This window comes from Arvicanthis niloticus, chromosome 14 (genome assembly GCF_011762505.2).
Source record: "Arvicanthis niloticus isolate mArvNil1 chromosome 14, mArvNil1.pat.X, whole genome shotgun sequence".
In the NCBI taxonomy this organism is placed as follows: Eukaryota; Metazoa; Chordata; class Mammalia; order Rodentia; family Muridae; genus Arvicanthis; species Arvicanthis niloticus.
Genome location: NC_047671.1, coordinates 32822831 through 32838545, shown reverse-complemented (window position 1 = coordinate 32838545; position 15715 = coordinate 32822831). Strand labels below are relative to the sequence as shown.

The 15715-nt window shown below is 39.7% G+C and overlaps 1 pseudogene; it reads right to left on the bottom strand.

Annotated features, from left to right (window-relative positions):
• Window positions 1-14705: 14705 nt before the first annotated feature.
• Window positions 14706-15480, bottom strand: LOC117719926 (14-3-3 protein zeta/delta pseudogene; annotated as a pseudogene).
• Window positions 15481-15715: the final 235 nt, after the last annotated feature.

Here is a 15715-nt window from a genome sequence, read left to right as displayed (position 1 = left end):
TTTTTTTTGGTTTTGCTTTTTGCTTTTTATGGAGGGTTAGGGAGTATAGTACTCCGTTATGTTCTAAAAATAACATGTATAAAACCCTGAAGTGTGATGTGGGTATGTGTGAGTGCGCACTTGTAAATGTCTGGCAATTAAACCTTTGTCTTCTGGAAGTTAGTGAACTTTTCCCCTTTTCCTATGGAAGTATTTGTTACAAGGTTTGTAAATAAGAGCTTTACATAGTCCGTGTACCATGAACATACTGCAGCAAACACTGTATGCTTCATTCCTGCAAGGCATAAGACTTTGCCAGTTTGCCCAGCCGCCAGGATCAGTTGGCCTTCCTTCATCTTTTAGACTTAATTTGCCAGTTCTAAAATCTCCTAGTTTTCCTCGAGTTTAGTCTTGAATCTGAGCAGAAAGCTAGCCTAACTGTCTTAGGCCATGGGCTGAGAGGCTGGCATACTTCTCTTCATACCACAGTGTGGCTTGATACACGGCTACACAACCGAGGGTTGGGCATTCTTGCAATACCTTAGCAGTGCTGAAATCTGCAGCGTGGTCCTAAGGAAGCTAAAGTTTGAATGTAACCACTTTATTTAAAGGTTTTTTTTTCTATTTAATTTAAATGAAACCAACTCGAAGTGAAAATGATTTTGTTGGCCATGTTCATGGATTATAGATGCAACATGCATTGGCAGACTCATGTGATGGTCTGATGTGATACTTCATTGCATATGTCTACATATCCTGGTCTGTACGCATTTGCATAAACAGTAGCAACAACAAACTCCTGCCTTGCTCTGATTGAAGGATTTCCAGGACTGTTGTGTCTGCTCCTGAACTTTGTTTTAAGTGTGTGTATCCTTTGATTGTATTTTGTATTAAGAAATAAGGAAAAGGACCCCTTATTGGTGCATGTTGGTATTTTTCTCCTTTATTTTTTTCTCTTATAAACATATGAAAAGTTATTCTTTTTCTGTAACCTTTTCTTTTGTAAACCTTTTGTTTTGTTTAGAAATGGCTTTATAAAAAAGCTTTTGTAACCCCCCCCAAGTGAAAAAGAATCACCTACCATCTATCTCTCTACCTCTGTCTGTCTGTCTATCTATCTATCTATCTACCTATTCTTCCATTCATCTACCTACCTATAATCTTACTGCAAGTGTGTGTGTGTGTGTGTGTGTGTGTGTGTGTGTGTGTGTGTGTGGTGTATTCCAATCCAGTTTTAAAAGATTTGGAAGGCTTTATAAGATCAAGGTCTTTATTGTGTACAGGAAGAAATAGATTGTCTTTCTTATCTCCAGGTTTTATTGTGGTCTGTCAGTGCTGGTGATGTGGCCTTAGGAATCTTTGGCAGTTGTGAACCTCAGTTTGTCATCTGTTAAATATGGAGATCTTAAAATAAATACTAAGGACAGTCTCAAGAAAGTGCCTGAGACATCAACTACATGCTGACAGCAATAATGCCAGGTGTAGACAGTTGGCAGTAAGTTACAAGTCATGGGATCATTGCTATGCAAAAGTTCAAGGTGTAAACTCTGAGCTTTGAAGGAGAGATGGGATTTAGCTGGGTGAACATGGAACTAGCAATCTCAGAAGTAAGCAAAACCACGAAAGGGCAAAATATGAAAGGGCTGTGAGCAAGCTCAGAAATGTAGCCATTGTGAGAAGGAAGAGTGGAAGGTAAATTTGGCCCGGTGTTTTGAGAAGGGAAGAGCACACAGTCTGAATTGCATGCTTTGATGCCTGGGACTCCAGAAAATAGAGAACAGAATGTTTTGGATGATGGCTATGATATAAATTATCCTGTCTCTGAAATCTTTGATGATACTGGTAGTGTTTGAAAGGAAGTCAGGAAAATCAAGATGTGACCAAAGTAATAAGTGGAGTCCTGCTTGGTCACTAGGGCACTGAGGAGGATGGAGATAGGGCTGACTCATGGACTGGAAAAACAGAACATGGCCACACACTGGGGACAAAGAGAGAAGAAAGGATGCCAGAGATCGGTATGGACTTCAAACCTAGGAGGAGTGGGAAAGTGCGATGTTATTTGAAGAAATAGGATTTGTTGTGATTTTCAAAACAGGAAAAGAAATTTGAAGGGAAAGACCAGAAAAAACTCTTTGAGTTCAGAATGGCAGCAGGACTAATTTCATAATCATGTATTAGATACTGTTTCAACCAAGCTGCTGCCAGACAACACATAGGTTGAAACTTAATAACTTCATTCCTGCTGTTTAAACCCTATTGATTAGATTCGGTTTTAATTGATTGCTAAGGACCACTCGAGGTACTGAGAGAATCTAACTTAATAATCTGTAAGTTGTATAATATGTAATATTTCATTATTTTAAGATAAAGCTAAGCTATTAGTATATTCCTTTTAGCAAATCTATAATTTAATATTGTGGGATTGGTTTTTATATTGACAGCAGAATTAATTTGGAGCTGATGTATTGAGGATACTGTGAAGTACTCTGCATTTATTCTCTGACATAGAAGATTGAATTAAAAACACATGCATTATAAGCAACATACCAGTTTATGACTGCCTATCTAATGTGGGCTATTTCATATTACAAGGAGCAAGTGGTTTAAATGTTATTTCACACAAATTTGTATTTGTATGAAAACCTGGGCTAATGTATTATAGAAAAAAAAAAAGAGAGAGAGAGAGAGAGAAAGAAAGAAGGCTTTCAACAAAAGGATCATTGTCCAAGCCCCAGTAACTGTGCCACTGGTGTAACAAATTGGCTTGCTGACCTTTCGCCTAGTAACACAACAGTAACATAATGCATGACATATTTGTAATTTATGGAAATCAATCCATTGAGAATTTTTAGTTTCATGTAATTATAGACCACTGCAAGATCTAAATAAAGGTGAAGCAGAGGTCTTTAGGAAAGTAATGGCACACTGTTGATAAAAACCAAAGAAAGTTCAAAGTGCTGATCCATGCAATGTGTCTTTAAACACTGGTAAGAGGCCAATAATTATAGGTAAAAGTCAGTTCCCAGCTGTGGTTTACAACACACTTGAGGCACCACTGAAACTGGAATCGTGGACTTTAGAATGTGTGTGTGTGTCTTTGTATGTATGTGTGGGGGGGGGGGAGGGGACAAGACAAAAATCTATGACCTACTTAGATGCTTTTATAGCCATTAGTAGGTTGTTACCAAGCCAGGCCCACTCTGCTTTTAGCAGCTCATCTGGCTTTTAGTCCACAACAGATCTCAGTTCGAAGCCTGGCTCCATCACAAAAGTGCTACTCTGAGCAAGCCACTTCAATTTGTTTTACACGCATTAAGAGTTTGAGATCCTTTGAAGATTCAATGTGCTGATGTTTAGGCGCTTTCAGGGATGTCTGATACACACTGAGCATCTGATAAATGTTAGTGCATTTATCACCGTTTAGAGATGAAAGGAACTGTATCTGCACACTGGCCCCCCTCCACCTTTTCTGTTCCCCTTTGGATGAAGTTTGAATCCTCAAGAAGACAATTTCAATTTGCATGTGGCTAGAATAATCAAATTACACTTTTTTTTCTTTCCCCTAGTGGATTTGAAATGCTAGGCTCTCTCTCATTTATACAGACCATCTCATGTGGTTTTCCTTATGTCTAGTAAACCCATATGCTGGCTAAATTTTTGTCAACCCAATACAACTTGGGAAGTGGGAACCTCAACTGAAGAAAAAAAAATGTTTCTGTTAAATTGTCCTGTGGGCATACCTGTGTGACATTTTCTTTGTTAATTATTGGTATGGGAGGCCTCAGCTCACTGGGAGTAGGGCCACTCCTGGACAGGTATTCCTGGATTCTATAAGAAGGCAAGCTGAACAAGCCAGGGGGAGCAAGCTAAAATCCAGCATCCCTTTACTGACTGCATGAACTCCTGCCTCCAGTTCTCTCTCCTAACTTCCTTCAATGATGGATTGTGATACAGAACTGTAAACCCTTTCTTCTCCAAGTTGCTTTGGTCATGGTGCTTTATTGTTGTATTTATATATAAATTTAGTGAATGTCCAGCTTTCTTCCCTTTCAACACAGGAATTTAGTAGTGCTTATTTACAAAATATCCCAATTTTCTAAGAGTAATTCTCATCACCTGTCCTTGCAACCATTTGACCGGTATGACATATTTCACAAGTAATTTCACTCCTTCACTAATGATATTATCCTTTTGTGTCCTACTTAATACACCATATGAAAATTCACATAAGAAGACCATAATTGCCAGCCTAAGAAGGTGGCACAGTCGGTAAAGTGCCTGTCACTTAAGCACGAAGACCTGTAATTTCTATGATGCATTCCTTTGTTCAAAAGCAAGTTCAGTCATCAGCTTAGCTAGTCCTAAAAAGAAAACTACAATGTTCTCCCAGACTAGATTGTATCTATAGAAAAAAAAGAAGTTAAGATAGTTTACTTGAAAAACAAAAACAGGAAAAGCAAAAGGGAAGAAAATTAAAATGTTGAAACCACACTGAAGAAAATCCAAGAGAAACCAGGACTTTATAATGCTCAGAAAGATTATCCCTGAGTTTCACGAGTATAGAAGTAGTTCACAAAACCTTAAGCAATTTTTCTTAAAGGAAAGTTCTTCTGTTACAACACCCCCCCCCCAACCCCCAACAAAAAGGCTAGGTCAAACTTTATTAAAACTCTCAGCCACATGGAGGTAGTTTCCTGGAATTTGAGTCCAGCACATTGCACAAATTGTTTTGATGTGTCCATAAAATATCTCCTAAGCAGTCTTTTACAAGTTACAGCCAGAGTGGGAGGTGTACGGGCCATTTCTCCAGCCTGGAAAAATATTTCCTTATAGAATAATCTCTCTGTAAGACAGATCTGTTTGCTTCTCTTTTCCCGTCTCTATGCCTCACGTGGGAGTACTTGGGAACAGAGCGCCTGGAGGGATCAGCAGCGTTTTCTAAAGCAAACACAACGCAAGTGCTATTCCTGGGTTACACACTCTGCAGCTGTAATAGGAACCGTGTAGGAGCAGCCCCTAATGGCATTCAAATCATGTGCTAACAGTTCGCAAGTGTCAGGTGTTTTTCATTTGCTAGCTGGGGGAAGAGAGATCTGTGCTGCTCTCCTACACTGTAACAGCTTTGTAACTCCTGCTGAGCGAAGGCACACTGTGTTTCTGAGTCTCTATTATGTCAGATGAATGCCACAGTCAGAAGCCCCGAGAGGACATGTGATCCTGGTTTAGATTCCCCGACGCCCCCACCCCCACCCCCACCTCCCAGCTGTCTCAAGCATTTCAGTAGCGTGGATTTTATGTGAATGCTCGCGAGGAACTGAAAAGTCACAGAGCCTGTCTCAATGTTGAACTTCACATAAGACTGAGGACACCTATTTTTTCTGTCCAGGGATAATGAAATACTCATGCACACACTTTCATCTTATTGAAGGTTTGCATTTTCAGAGTGGCCTCTTGCGGTGCCCCAGATGGCTGCCTGTCAAACCCACACATCAAGGTAACTATAAATAGTGTGGGCTCCCGTTGAACAATGAGCTTCACATTATACATGCTGAGTGAAGTAGAATGCCTTTTGCTTATTTAAATATTTTTGTTTTTTCTTTAAATGCCACTTGGCCATAGAATACAACATGCTTTGAGAACACCAAACTACACGTCCATTCCGTACGTCGGATCAACAATTCATTAACCACGGAACAGACACAACAGTGTGAATTTGAGGTTGGGAAGTCATCCCTTAGGCTACTGCCTAAATATTTGGGTTTTAGTAAAACCTAAAACATTTTTATTAAACATTTTCCATCATGTTTTATGCTATACATTTCAAACTTTTTCAATCCATTTGTCCCAGTTCTCTGTAAACAAAACTTGTAATGTGTAAGAAGGCTTATGATCCTTCCAGAGTCATATATGTTAATTATGTTAAAAGGTAGTTGGGACCTCAGGACAAAAAAGAAAATTCTTCCATGTTTAATTCTAAACATGGTGTCTACCAGAAACAAACAAACAAACAAACAAACAAAAAACCACCTATTTATACCAATACAAGCTACAGATATATCTGCACTAATTTATATTCAATTAAACACATATGAAAATTAAGTATGTTCTAAGATGTTTTAAAAATTGCTGTTAAGTATGTGAAAATCATCTATTTAGAGTCAATGTATTGATTGATGATAAAAAAAAAATAGATAAAAAAAAAAATTTGTATCTCTGTCTTGCATTCCTTACTCTCTAGGCCTAAAACAAGCTGCTTCCTGTGGCGCACCCTGGAGAGTCATAGAGGAATAATTGGTAAGTCGGTTTGCAAGTGACAGCTCTGTAGGGCCTGCATCTTACAAATGGCTTCAGTGCAAAGGTGGTAAAAGAGGGAAACAGCAGAAAAATTGTATGTGATCTCATGTAACCATCGTCAGGCAACATATTCTCCAGGGATAGAACTAGAGGTTCGATAAGAATGGGCCCTTACATAGAGCACGGTGCACATGAAGAAAAGTAGGGCGGGATCCTCCTCACTGTTCCATCCCGGATCAGGCGTCCCGTGCCTGTCCTTCAGAAGGTAAGGATTTAGAGGTGGCTAGACAGTCCCAGTGCCTTCTGCTTTCATTTTAAATTCTTCTGTAATTAGATAACCTCCCAGTACTGTCGCCTTACTCCTCAGCAAGGTTAGATGAGTATCTATGTTTGCCACCAGGCTACAGAGAATTTACACGAGTCCTACAATTACTGGGAAATAATATTATTATTGAAAGTAGATAAGTTCGCCTTTGTTTGTGCTTATAAGCCACTACAGAATAGATCAAAGTGTGCAGGGCAACCCAAGGATGTGAGTATGACTTTATTACAAAAAGATACGCTGAGTGAAATAATAAATGAATCACTAAACAAAATTGGTCAAAAGTGAAGTGTTTAAAGGTATGGAAATTCATGGAAGAAAACACAGGGCAGGTAGCTGTGGGGGATATGATGTGCTAAGAAGAAGGTTCAGAAGGTCTTGATTAGTCTTTATATATAAAGCAGAATTGGTGCAGGATATTTCCCAGTTTTGTTTGTTCAAAAAACAGACTTTAAAAACCATCCACCTTGTCCCTCTGTATCAACGGTTCTCATCCTTCCTGATGGTGCCACCCTTTAATACCGTTCCTCATGCATGGTGACCCCCAGCCATAAAAATATTTTGTCACTACTTCATAACTATAATTTTGCTACTTATGAATCATAACGTACATATCTGATATGCAGAAGATCTGATATGTGACCCAAAGGGGTTGCGACCCACAGGTTGAGAACGGCTGCCTAATATGCTACAGATGCATAGAGGATTCCCAAGGTTAAGTGGTTCTCTTAAGGGCCTGGCAACAGTTCGTGCTGGCTATGATGTTCACATACTCTAGATTAAATCACTCTCCATCTAACTCACAGGAACTCTTACTTCCTTGTTCAAATGACTATTTTTCCATACGACTGAGATGACTACAGACTTAAAGCCTGAATTTCTTTTATTAGTCAGTGTCCTAACATTTCCTAGTGCCCCTTTTTTCTTTTTTTCTGATCCAATAAGCATGACGTGGACAAAAAGGAAGATTTTGTAGTGTGGTGCAGCAAGAGACATCATTGCCACCTCTTTTCTTTCCCTCAGTCGGGCTCCACAGTGGCTTGCTTGATTTAGTCAAAAAAGGAGACGCATGCTCAAGAAACTTTGGCCACATAATTCAAAGGGGAGCTCACATGAAGCAATAAGCCATTAACCACAAGACTTCCTGCTACAATCTGAAGGTTTTTCCCTTCTCAAACTCACTTCAAACTTCAGCATCAGTACAACAGTGCTGAAAGATGGGCCTAACTGGAGATGTCTAGGTCATAAAAGGATTGCTGTGGTTACCATAAGAGTGGTCTTCTTATTATAAGGCTTCGAACTTAGGAAACAGGGGTTCAGTTTTATGCCCTTTATGCCTTCTATGGGCTCACTTGTCCTTCTGCCATGTTGTGATAGGGCAAAATGACCTTTGACGGATGTAGCCTTTCCACCTTGGCCTTCTCTGTTTCCATAGCAGGACTCAAATAAACCTCTTTTATTCGTGATTTAGTCAGTATGTGATTTTTATCTAGAGAGCTGAATGTAGAAAAGACACACTGGAAAGGGTCATAAGCTTGGGCCTTGGGTAAAAGATGTGGAACTGTCTGTATAGGATGAAGATGTTATTTCATTTATATCTATCTATTTGGCTCCCTCATATTCTCTCTCTTCCTCTATGTATATGTGAAAGAGAGAGATAGAGACAGAGAGAATGTATGTGTGCACATACCTCCAAGTAGGTTTAGAGGACAGAGCCTTGGGGGATTTCTTATTGGCTTAGGCCATACTAAGTGGGCTCCGTTGGATAGCCAGAGACTTCAAGGGGTACATCTGTCTCTACCTACGAAATTCTGAGATTACACTCCCATGCCGTTGTATCTAGATATTAAATCTGGGCTCAGAGGCTTGAGCTCAGTTCCTCATGCTTGCACTGTTAAGGGCTTTACCATCTGAGCTACCTCCTGAGTGACCACCTCCTCTACCCCATCCTTGCCTTATCCTAAAAGATACCTCTCATACACTATGCCTTGTCTGGGTACTTAATCAGACTCCTGCTTCAGCCTCACATTATATTTAATCAATTCTACTATATGGCTCAAGTGCTTCAGGAAAAAGTATACTTTCTTAAGCATGTATGTTCTGATACATAGTTCTGATACATAGTTCTCTGATTTGCCACTTTTGTTCATACAACATTCTATTGCTAATAACTAGCATTCCCACAGTCCCCCTGTGGTAGAGTGGTTTATAATCTCATGAGCGGTTGAGAGTGTTAAATAGAGGAAGGTCCCACAGGAGGGCATCTCCCCATGCCCACTTCCTTGACCTTCTACTCCTGAATCACACACTAGGCCCTGTGCATCTCCACAGAAGAGACGCCCCAACATCTCCCTTTCCTTCACATCCCAGCGTGACCCTCTGCTCCAGGACTCACCATAATCTAACAAACAATTGCCATAACCTCCTAACTGCTTGTGCTTCTTTCTTAGTCCATTCTTCAATCTGCCCATCCTCTTTGTGTAACTAAACATAACCTACTCAATGTTACCAGCTTGCCAAAGGCTTCTTCTAATAAGAAGAAACTGTTCCATATTGAGTGTTCATAAAAACCCCTCTGTGTTCAAGGATTCAATAAGATTGTTGATTGGAAGTCCTCCCAGGCCAATGGGGCCACCATGTGCCAACACTTTGGAAAGAATATCTTGCATATTGTAACCTGTCGATTGAAAAGCCTATGGCCTATGGCTTAGGCAAAAAAAAAAAAAAAAAAAAAAAAATAGAGGTGGGATATTGGGAGAGAGGAATAATACTGGGATAGAGTCGGGGGTGGAGTGGGGAATTGTCATTGAAGATGTAAGGAGATGGATGTATGGTGCCTGAGCACGTGGCAGAATCTAGATTAAAGCAAATAGGATAGTTTACGTTAGATCTAGTCAGAGAAGAGTGTAGCTATATGGCCAAGGACCTATTTTGAGTCTGAGTCTTATCTCTGGGAGCATGGGGCTGGGATGAAAGACCAGACCATAACTTGTACACACCACAGAACATTCCTTACTTATTCTGTGTCATTTACATGGAGTAGTGTTTGTTTTTCACTAATTAAACAGCCTGAATTGTAAGGTCATTTGTTCATTTCAATGACAGGACTTGCTCTTTTAATGAATTTGTCAGCAACTGCTGCCAATTCTAGAACCTGAAAAGCCCAGCCACCTTTGCAGGCAAGGATATGGGATCCCCACAGTAGCAACCTACACCTGGGACTTTGGTTGGAAGCTTGTGGTGGTGGTTGTACAGGATCAGGATGGCAGAATTCATAAGTCACAAGTAAAGACAAGGTATGAGCAAGGCACAAAGTTGTGTTTTGATTTAATGGCTAATTCATCCAACCACTTCTGTGGTTTTGTATCCATATGTTTCAACCTCCAGTCTAGTACTCCAGTCCCACCCAGGTTTCAATGACCTCCATCCCTTAAGATCTAGTATCCTTAAAAAAAAAATCTGGTTTCATATTGCATAGACTTGGATTCTATTGTTTGAGGTTTAGGTTTCTACATGATACATAGTTCTCAGGAAACATAACTTGGGACACTAATGTCAAATTTATAAGGATACTATTTAATCTGCCTTTATGTTTTATTTACCAAGTACTTACACTGTCTGGCACACTCTGGTTGTTCAATTTTGATTTATAAATGATTTATTTAAATGAATGATTTATTTGATTTTCAGTTTCCCTTTTAACAAAAGAAAGAAGATAAAAGAGTGGTGGCTACATAGCCTTTTGTATTATAAATACATCTTTTTATTGCTTCAACTATACCATAGGGTTAAACAAAATTACCTTGAAATAAGAGTTTTTGTTGGAATTATACTTTGTAGCATATATTGGTATCATTGAAAAAAACAATTGACACTCTATGTTCTCTAGTTCCTAGCGTGGAAAATTTTGAGCTACTATGCATATTATTTGAGGACCATGTGTACTGTTCTCTATTCATTTATATAGGATATTAAAGAGCTACAAATGGCACCAAGAGATTAGTAATCCTATAGATAATAAAAAATTCTAATAAGGCAGCATGTTGGGCTTGAGAGTTCAAATGTTAATTTTTGATGCAGAATCTTATTATTCAAAATGTAAATATGGGCTGAGCAAAATGGCTCAGCAGGCAAAGGCGCTCTCTGCACATGCCGAACAGACTGTGTTGAATCCTCAGACTCTATGTAAAGGTAGAAGAAGAGAACCAGCTCCACAAAGTTCTCCTCTGAAATCTAGGTACACAGCTAGTATACACTGTGCCTTACAGAATTGCTTACAAACACACAGAAAAAAATAATGAAGTTTTAAAAAATGAAATAAATAAAACATGCACACCCATTCACATATTTAGTTGCACAATGAACAACTCAGTTCTCACAGCAGTCCTGCACATGGGAATTATTAACATTCTACAATGGAAGAAGCAAGTCTGAGAAAGCAAAGAAACTTGTCTGATTTTGTATTATGATAAGGCCATGTAAGCCAGAATCAGAAAATGGATCAATTTTATTCTATTCTCCTCTACTACACAGCCTCTCTAGGTTACTGGAAGTAAAACTAGCCTTCCATTCTTGAGAGTTCTTTAATGGGCATGGAAATGATTCGGAGAGGGTCAGGGCTACATCTGTGTCTTGTAACAGCACCATAGACACAAGTTATGAAATAAGGAATGGCTGGCTAGAAAGCAGGGTGTGCTTTTATCATCTCAATGGTCAAATTAGTTATGTAGGTTTACAGCTGCTTTTCCTATTTAATTGTTTCTCAAGGACTGAGCAGTCCTCTGTCCCGGGTTCCTGATAAGACAGTAATTGAGAAATACAAGGAAACACAGCACATGTATCTATCATTTTACAGTTATTAGGCTAAATAAATTGTAAAACAGAAAACATAAGAATTACATACATAATGAAATTAATTGCTGGATGCATATGGTAGAAGTAGTTCAGGGTATTTGAAGTTAACTGAAAAGTGAAAAAACAAAACAAAAACAATGAAACAAAAACCAACCAAACAAAAAACCCCAACTAATTTACATGTTTTATTTAATGATTTTGGAGGATGTTAACAAAAATGAAAATCGAGAAAATTTTTTTCTTAAATTATACATTGAGATTAATTTATTTACTTTGGGACTCCATTTAGCATAAAAAGGGATTTAGAAAGGTGGCTAAGCTGGTAGTGCATGCTTATAATTCCAGCACTCATGAGGCAGAGGCAGAAGAATTGCTATGAGTTAAAGGTCAGCCTGCTGCACATAATGATTTGTGTAGGTCATCAAAGGTTAAAATTCTATATCTTGTCTAAAACAAATCACACACAAACACACACACACAAACACACACACACACACACACAAACACACACACACAAACACACACACACAGAGAGAGAGAGAGAGAGAGAGAGAGAGAGAGAGAGAGAATGTTCAGAGTTCTGAGACCACAAACGATTTAAAATTTCCAAAATGGAAAACTAGTCAAAGAAAGAGATGTTGGCTGTCTGAGGAGGCATCAATCGTGAGATATTTCAATAAATGACTTCAAATACAGAAGCTTTTGTTATGATGTGGGCCCTAATCATTTCAGACTACCCATCAGGAAAAAACGGGCTTGAATGTCAGTAGAAAACAGTTGACATGCAACAGCCTTCACTGGCTTCCACACAGGCAAGACAAAGATGATACTGCAGGCATCTGCACTTGCTCTGGCCTTCATGTTCACTGGTACCCCATACTCCAGGAATCTATACCACCGTGAAAAAAATTCAGAGGAATGCCCTTTTTCTAAATCTCCCACCGTTTCAAACAACCACATTAATCTCTGTTCCATATTTTAGGACAGAGCTTCAGAGCTACAGTTCCTTCTACTGTGATGAATCTCAACCATAAAATTATTTTGTTGCTATTTCATAACTCAATTTTGGTACTGTTGTGAATTGAAAAGTAAATATCTGATATGCAGGACATGTGACCCTCAACAGGGTTGCAACCCACAGGTTGAGAACTGCTGTTCCAGGTCTTCACCTCTGGTTTGGAGTTCTGAACTGGGGTTGGCCTTCAGTGTTGCTTCTGGAATGCTTTTGCTGTTACTGCGTGTATCGGCCTTGTCCCTTCAATTGTCACTGATGTCACATCTTTCTTGTCAACTCAGATTTTCTCTTCTCCATATACTGGGGGAAAGTCTCACTCAGTCCTTCAGAAATCGCCAATCTCCCTGTATATGTTTCTGAGTGTGTCTTTCACACCACACCTTCCTTAATCCTGACTTCTGACAGATGCCCTCCTTGAAACTGAAAGGACATAAGACCAGCACGAAATGCACTGTGTTGTTTTCTTGGGAGATTGACACCTCTGAAAATCAAGTCCTTTGGCAGCACAGGGAAGAGGACTGTGGGTAGACCTCTGCTTTACTAATTTACAGGATTTTTCAACCAATGAATTCACCCGTTTGCTCATCTTACATTACAATATCAAAGTCTTCATTTTTCTCCCTTTTTTTTGTTTCTTTGCTTGTTTTGTGTTTTTATTATTATCAACAATCAATCTTCTCTCATAGAATACATCCTAACCACAGTTTCCTCCCCTCCCACTCCTCCCAGATCCCTCCCACCTCTTCCTTCCCTCTCCTAGAAGTGGGAGCAAGTGAATCTAACTCTTTCACCTGCTCTTGAGACTAGTTCTACCTATCGGGCTGCCTTGTCCAGCCTCAATATGGGGGCCTTTGCCTTGTCTTATTGTATTATGTTCTGTCCTATTTGGCTGTCTTCTCTCAAGGCCTTTGTTCTCAATTCTCTCGGGTTGCAAATTGTTTTGCCTTCCTTCCCCTGTCCTTAAAAGGGGACAGAAAGCTTTGCCCTCCAACATGATGTGAAGGTCTCTAATCATGCAGTATTACATCTTAAGATGTAGAATGCAGTTTTTTCCCATGCATAAAACTTCTATTCCACCTTCTTGAACTTTAGTACACGTGTTCTTTTTTTAAAGATATATATATATGAATACACCATTGCTTTCTTCAGACACACCAGAAGAGGGCATCAGATCCCATTACAGATGGTTGTGAGCCACCATGTGGTTGCTGGGAATTGAACTCAGGACCTCTGGAAGAACAGTCGGTGCTCTTAACCGCTGAGCCATTTTTCTAGCCCAGTACACGTGTTCTTAACAATTATGCTTGGATTGTTCATTAAAATTTCATAAAACATTAAAACACAGCTAGCTGTCATCTCAAGTTATTTCCCTGTTAACTATGTTTACAGCACATGCATATTAGGCAAGTATCAAAAAGAAAAGAAATCACAAAAGCAAAAACAAAACAAAAGACTTAAAAAAAAAGTTAACTACACGAGATTTTGTTTACTGCTGTGCTTGATACACATGGAGCTGGGAACACCAAGCAACTTATTTTTATTGTATCTTTACTTTTACGTTTGTTCTTAGATTGCCTAAAACATTTAAATGCAAATCAAATGTGTAACAAAAATAATGAAAGCAAACAGCAGGTAACTTTACAAATAATAGAATGTGAACCTTTTCTGCCCTTATCAGAGTAAAGTGGGTCACAGCTTTGTCTAGAGACGGCTTCTGGAACTGTGGTCAAGGGCGTGCATTCAGAGACACACGATCCTAGAGTGCATCCACAGGATGTTTGTTTGTGTCACAACCTCACAAGTGCTCCAAGCCTTACAGTACCCACAAAGACTACACTCATGACTGGAACCCGTTTTCTGGTTTATTTCCCGCCAGCACGTACCAATATGTAGGCAGTTTTCTTTGCTTAGGCATGGAAGCAGTTTTAACACTGGCCCTTCTGAAGCCACAATGTAACACAAGTACTATGCCAAACATGTGTAACTCATGTGAGAATTCCACATCCTATATTGGCTACCACAAGATGAAAACGAGTAACTCCCTAAAGTTAACTGGCTCTGCTCCCCTAATATTAAAACATAAAAACCACATGGAAATATATAAATTCAAATAGAAGTAACATAAGCGTGTCATAAATCGTAAACAACAACAACAAAAAAAACTATCTGTGGGACAGCATGGATGACAAATGGTCTACTGTGTAAATTTTAGAATGAGGCAGACCTAGGTTTGAAGGCCGGTTAATTTTCCCTTCCTCCTGTTTCTGCTTCGACTCCTTGGGTACCCGATGTCCACAGTGTCAAGTTGTCTCTCAGTTACTGAATTATTAGCATGCTGTCTTCGTATGATGCTTCACTTAATCTATCAAGTTCAGTAATGGCTTCGTGGAAAGCTGTTTTTGCAAGAGAGCAGGCTTTCTCTGGGGAGTTCAGGATTGTAGTAGAACACAGAGAAGTTGCGAGCCAGACCCAATCTGATGGGGTGTGTCAGTTGCAGCTCCTTTTTGATGATTTCAGATGCTTCTTGGTATGCTTGCTGTGACTGGTCCACAATTCTGTTCTTGTCATCACCAGCAGCAACCTCGGCCAAGTAATGGTTGTAGTCACCCTTCATTTCCAAATAGAAGACCTTGCGTTCTGGTCGCGAAGCACTATGGGTCAAGACCTTTTCCAAAAGAGACAGTACATCATTGCAAATGTCTAGCAGATCAGTCTCGATCTTCTCTCTGTATTCTCGAGCCATCTGCTGCTTTTACTCAGCACCTTCCGTCTTCTGCTCGATACTTGAGACGACCCTCCAAGATGACCTACGGGCTCCTACAACGTTTTTTTATAAGCAACAGAGAGAAGGTTTCTTTCCTCATTCAACAGCTCGGATCCTGGCTCAGTGACAGACTTCATGCAGGCTGCCATGTCATCGCATTGCTCTGCCTGCTAGGCCAGCTTGGCCTTCTGCACCAGTTCATTTTTATCCATAACTGGATATTCTGTGTGCGGAGTGGGTGGCGGCACACGGACCCGGCTTGGCAGCTTCTGGGCAGCGGCAGCGGTGGTGGTGAGGCTGAGACTCTGTCCCTGATCTGACTGCTCCGCAGACACAGGGTTTCCAACTTTTTTAAAAAAATACTAAGGCGTAATGTGCATTTAGAAAGATGAAATGAAGTGCAGCAATGTGAAGTACATCACTCAGTGAATTTATACAGATGCACTCCACAGCTCAAACATGAAACAATTCCTGATCTGCCACAATT